Genomic DNA, 6,673 nt, shown 5'->3' with positions numbered 1-6,673 from the left:
GGAGGAGCCTGGTGGGCTGCAGTCCATGGGGTCGCAAAGAGTCTGACACAACTGAGAGACTTCACTTTCACTTTTCCCTTTCCTGCATTGGAGAAGGAAATGGCAACCCACTCCAGTGTTCTTGCCTGGAGAATCCTGGGGACAGCGGAGCCTGGTGGGCTGCCATCTATGGGGTCGCACAGAGTCGGACATGACTGAAGCAACTTAGCAGCAGCAGCAGCAGCAGCACTTGATAAAGTGAAAAATTGCTCAGTCATGCCTGACTCTTTGAGACCCCATTGACTGGGCCCCACCAGGCTTCCCTGTCCATGGGATTCCCTAGGCAAGAATACTGGAGTCGGTTGCCATGCCCTCCTCCAGGGGATCTTCCCAAACCAGGGATCGAACCCAGGTCTCCTGCATTGCAGGCAGATTCTTTACAGTCTAAGCCACCACGGAAGCCCAAGAAGACTGGAGTGGGTAGCCTACCCCTTCTCCAGGAGTTCTTCCCAACCCAGGAATCAAATCAGGAACTCCAGCATTGCAGGTGGATTCTTTACCAGCTGAGCTACCAAGGTTGGTTCCCTGTAAAAACAATCCCTCTCACACTCCTGTTTTCTAACACCATGCTTGCCCTTTTGAAGGCACCCATAGTTATACATGCCATAAGAGCATCTTGCTTTTTCACACTTAATAAAACTCCTCAAATACCTTTCTATAGCAGCACTCATAGTCTTCAGTGAAATCTTCCATAGTCTATCCATTATCACTAGCTCCAGGAAGAACTGAGGCCTTAAAGAAAGGACATTTTGGTGGGAATTTTTGATTTTGCTTATTTCCAAAGTAAAAGAAATGTACTTGAATTCAAAAGTCTAGAATTCAGATCTTAGTAAGATACCGAAGAGTTATTAATGAAAATCAAAGTGATCTACGTCCTATGTCACCCATTCAAGGACCTAACAACACTCCCTACAGAGAAACTCTTCCTTGAGTCTATTCTCAGTACACTTTCCAGCAATTTAAGCATATTGACAATTACTTTGTCCTCAGTCAAGACAGAATAGCTCCCTTATCACTCCCCAAATGGTGATACACATGTCTTTAAAAAAATCTCTGCCATATGGGTTTCCATTTGTTTCTTAATATTTCAAAATAACCCCAACCTTCGATATAACAATTTGGAAAGAGAAACATTTACACCTAGAAATGAAGCAAAGAGTATCACGTGTGGGTACTTTCTAAGATGGGGCACACGCAAAATGAAGAGTGTTCCTGACAGATGCAGTATGTGTATAAGGTGTGGTCAGCCAGGGAGGTAAAACCTGCTCCATCTTTATCAAAAAGAAGAAACTGATAACCAAGGGTCTCTGGAGAGTATCTATGTATGCAAATTTCAATAACGATTCCAAAAAGGATTTATAGTATCTTTTTCTCTAACTTTGGAAAATGCTTAACGGTGCAAATCTCATAGACAAGCTTTGCAATATATCACTATTCTTTTGTAAATTTCTCAGTGCATCAAGAATTAATTGCCCACCTTTCACAAATAATGCTTGCTAGAGTATTCTCACATTATCCACCATACATTTCACCTATAAATGTTCATCCATGTGCAGTTGTACAGATCGCAAATTTTCCAACTGGCATTATCAATGACTTTGAACCTATCCTCTTTCCCAGCTGTATAAATCAACTTATATGTATTGAGGATTTACTATATACCATAAATCTGATGGAATACAAAGGAACTTTAAGACTGAGAGATATGCCTTAGTGAACATAAAGAATTAATAATCCATGGTAAATATGCAGTGAGTGGCACAGATATGCATGCTGATCAGAACCATTTATGGCTAAAAATAAATAGTCTGAATTTCAGTGATTTGTGTCTTTTGCACATTCCTGTGATTTTACTATGCAAATAAGAGTGAATGGTCTTAGTGAGGAAAAAATACCCCTGATGAAGATAGGCACTTACATTATGAAAAAACTTACAAACTGTTCATACTCTGGTACCATTAAGTAGTAGAAAGAACAAAGCAGGCAAATGCAGAAAATGTAAAATTCATTTTGCTCTGATTTTTTTCTATCTCCCCTTGTATCTACCCTCTGAGCCTACAGGAGGGGGGCAGGAGAAGGAAAAGGGGCATAGACCAATATAAGTTGCAACTAATTATGCAAATGATTTTATCTTTTTGTACTGTCTTACTTTCAAAATAGTTGGAAGAATCAGAAACCCCTATCCTGGTTCTAGCGGGATCATGCAAGAGGTCTTCACACAAGCATGTATTAAGTAGTCCTAGAAGACTTGGACCAAAGTGGGGCTGAAAAGTCAAAATGAAAAAAAAAAAATTGTCTATTTCAAGTATCAGAAAAAAATTCATTCACATTCACGTTACACACACTTGAAAGATGAGAGTGAGAAGCTAAGGTGAGTGTTCCTCAGGTAGTAAAAGCAGTAACTGCCATTTTGGTGCTACTGCAAGGAGACCTGAGTGGGAACTAGTAAATCCAAAATTATGACTGGATCTTGAATAAATTGCACAGCTAAGCGCAATTTTCTTCTCTTTTCAATTATTTCAGACACCTCACCTCTAATAGTTTCTGAGATTCTTCCTAAGCACAGCAGGCCCAAAGTCTACCCTTCCAGAGCCTGTCAGAGTCCAGATGCCAAATATCTGTATTGGGAGTGAGAGGTGGCCAAAGGGGAACCACATGCAGAAGAAAGATGAAAGGGAGAGAGATGCTACACTGTGAAGATTTAGACCAACCGACCAAGAGTGCAAGGGGCCACCCCAGGTCCAGGCATGCTGCATCTGCCAGAGAGTCCACTACACGTGGCTTCCTGTCCACTCAAAGTCCCCCGCTCACCAGAAAGGCTAGCATATGCCGGGGAGAACGATGATCTTCAGGGCCCTGCCCTGCTTCAGAGACTGAGAATTGAGCCCCAGTGTGGGGACATACTTCTGCCATCAGGAAAGTTTCCAGGTGCAGACATCAATCTGCAGAGTGGCAAAGTGGGGATGTGGGGGTAGGGGCAGCTGGCACTGCCATGTATCTCAGGCCAGGTCCACATCGTTGGCCCCTCTTCCCACGTGGGTTGGGGTGGTGTTGAGGCAAAGGAACTCCATCAGTGCTCTGCTCACATGCGGGGGGCTTTGGAAGAAACTCCCTCTAGGGCCTGCACGCTTTATCAAAGTCTCTGCCCCCAGAATCTCCAGCCTTTGAAAGTGGCCAGAGTAGAGAAGGTGTTTTCCTTTTAAAGAGGGATATGTAATAATAATATTTGCCATGCCAGAATGAAAAGATAAGGCATGAGATCAAGTTGATGGGTTCAACCCACCGGTCACTATATTCCATAGGACGGAATCTCTCCAAGATTTTTTCCATGTCGTCTCCACTCCTGCAATAGGGTGCCAGGAACCCTATTCCCAAGAAATGTATTGTGATAGGCAAAAGGGCTGCTCAGAGGAACAGCTGCAGACCTGCTGCGCAGCTGCTCAGTCCCACCCATACCTGCTGAGCCAATACGCTCGTCATGTATTTGCTCCCTTAGAAAACCGCTCCTTGGGTCCTGCTCTCAGGATGCCAACTGGACGAGTTGTGTGCAGGTGGTGTATCTTGAATATTTTAACTTTTTTAATATAAATATTCTGGTTTTCATCTAAGGCACATTCCTACATGGTAGTCTCAGGGATAAGAAGGTAGTGGCCCTGGGTCTGCTCACCAGGACCCTTTATTGCTCTCATCACAGAGAACAACTTTTTGGAGTATACAGCCTGCTGAACCACCTCATTGTTGCCAAGCACAGCTGGCTTTTCTGCAATGGTGTCCTCTTTTTCTTTTTTTCTTTATTTATTGATGTATTTATTTGTGGCTGTGCTGGGTCTCTGTTGTTGTGTGGGCTTTTCTCTGGTTGCTTTGAGTAGTGGGGGCTACTCTCTGGTTGCAATGTGCGAGCTTCTCACTGCAGTGGCTTCTATTATTGAGGAGGACAGGCTCTAGGCACCAGGGCCTCTCTGGTGGCACTCCCGACTCTACAGCACAGGCTCCAAAGCTGCGGTGCACAGGCTTAGCCACTGCACACAGTGGGATCTTTCCAGATCAAGGCCTGAACCACCTTAGCAGGCGAATTCTTTACCACGAAGCCACCAGGGAAGCCCCTCAAGCGCCCTCTTGAAATCTCTCCACCTTCACTGTTTCCTGGGAGGCTAGGTTTTAACTCGGTTAACCCATGACTTGATCTCCTACTCTTGGAAGACTGGAAATTGGTCTGAACAGGAAAAGGTAGGGGAGAGAGGTTAGGAGAAGCCGAGGCAGGTGAAAGGCATCGAGAAAAAGCAGAGACTGGATGCCAGTTGCCTATGCAATAAAGGCCTCCTGTTCCAGGGCCTCTCATCACGGGACACAGCCCTCACTCTGCACATCAGATCCATCCTTCACTGGATGGAGCCAGGCCTACTGTACACAATAGGCAGTGTGAGTATGAGTGTGCGTGTGTGTGTATTTTAATGTGAGTTGGGAAGGGCAGATTCTAAGAATTATACCTTTGGACTCATCCTGTATGAACAGTATGAAAAGGCAAAAAGATAGGACACTGAAAGGTGAACTCCCCATGTCAGTAGGTGCCCAATATGCTACTGAAGATCAGTGGAGAAATAACTTGGGAGGTTGAAGAGACAGAGGCAGAGCAAAAACAACACCCAGATGTGGATGTGACTGGTGATGGAAGTAAAGTCCAACGCTGTAAAGAGAAAAACGGCATAGGAACCTAGAATGTTAAGTCCATGAATCAAGGCAGATTGGAAGTGGTCAAATAGGAAATGGCGAGAGTGAACACTTTTAGGAATCAGCAAACTAAAATGGATTGGAATGGGTGAATTTATATTCAATTGGGTATATCTTTCCTTTTCTCCTTTGCCTCTTGCTTCTTTTCTTTTCTTAGCTATTTGTAAGGCATCCTCAGACAACCATTTTGCCTTTTTGCATTTCTTTTTCTTGGGGATGGTCTTGATCCTAGCCTCCTATACAAGGTCATAGACCTCTGTCCATAGTTCATCAGGCACTCTGTCTATCAGATCTAATCCCTTGAATAATCCCCAGAAGACCATTATATCTACTACTGTGGGCAGGAATCCCTTAGAAGAAATGGAGTAGCCATCATAGTCAAGAAAAGAGTTCAAAATGCAGTACTTGGATGCAATCTCAAAAACGACAGAACGATCTCTGTTTCCAAGGCAAACCTTTCAATACCACAGTAATCCAAGTCTATGCCCCAACCAGTAATGCTAAAGAAGCCGAAGTTGAATGTTCTACGAAGACCAACAAGACCTTTTAGAACTAACACCCAAAAAAGATGTCCTTTTCATTATAGGGGACTGGAAAGCAAAAGTAGGAAGTCAAGAAATATCTGGAGTAACAGGCAAATTTGGCCTTGGAGTATGGAATGAAGCAGGACAAAGGCTAATAGAGTTTTGCCAAGAGAACACACTGGTCATAGCAGATACCCTCTTCCAACAACACAAGAGAAGACTCTACACGTGGACATCACCAGATGGTCAACACCAAAATCAGATTGATTATATTCTTTGCAGCCAAAGATGGAGAAACTCTATACAGTCAGCAAAAACAAGACTGGGAGCTGACTGTGGCTCAGATCATGAACTCGTTATTGCTAAATTCAGACTTAAATTGAAGAAAGTAGGGAAAACCACTAGACCATTCAGGTATGACCTAAGTCAAATCCCTTACCATTATACACTGGAATACGATTATACAGTGAAAGTGACAAATCGATTCAAGGGATTAGATCTGATAGACAGAGTGCCTGATGAACTATGGACAGAGGTCTATGACCTTGTATAGGAGGCTGGGATCAAGACCATCCCCAAGAAAAAGAAATGCAAAAAGGCAAAATGGTTGTCTGAGGATGCCTTACAAATAGCTAAGAAAAGAAAAGAAGCAAGAGGCAAAGGAGAAAAGGAAAGATATACCCAATTGAATGCAAAGTTCCAAAGAATAGCAAGGAGAGATAAGAAAGCCTTCCTCGGTGATCAATGCAAAGAAATAGAGGAAAACAACAGAATGGAAAAGACTAGAGATCTGTTCAAGAAAATTAGAGATACCAAGGGAACATTTCATGCAAAGATGGGCTCAATCAAGGACAGAAATGGTATGGACCTAACAGAAGCAGAAGATATTAAGAGGTGGCAAGAATACACAGAAGGACTGTACAAAAAAGGTCTTCATGACCCAGATAATCATGATGATATGATTACTCACCTAGAGCCAGATATCCTGGAATGTGAAGTCAGGTGGGCCTTAGAAAGCATCACTACGAACAAAGCTAGTGGAGGTGATGGAATTCCAGCTGAGCTATTTCAAATCTTAAAAGATGATACTGTGAAAGTGCTGCACTCAATATGCCAGCAAATTTGGAAAACTCAGCTGCTGCTGCTGCTGCTAAGTCGCTTCAGTCGTGTCCGACTCTGTGCGACCCCATAGACGGCAGCCCACCAGGCTCCCCCGTCCCTGGGATTCTCCAGACAAGAACACTGGAGTGGGAAAACTCAGCAGTGGCCTGGAAATGATCAGTTTTCATTTCAATCCCAAAGAAAGGCAATGCCAAAGAATGCTCAAACTACCACACAATTGCACTCATCTCACACACTAGCAAAGTAATGCTCAAAATTCT

This window comes from Bos indicus, chromosome 9, assembly GCF_029378745.1.
Source record: "Bos indicus isolate NIAB-ARS_2022 breed Sahiwal x Tharparkar chromosome 9, NIAB-ARS_B.indTharparkar_mat_pri_1.0, whole genome shotgun sequence".
NCBI classification, from domain to species: domain Eukaryota; kingdom Metazoa; phylum Chordata; class Mammalia; order Artiodactyla; family Bovidae; genus Bos; species Bos indicus.
The sequence above is the reverse complement of the archived record's forward strand: the minus strand, read 5'-3'. Positions refer to the sequence as shown.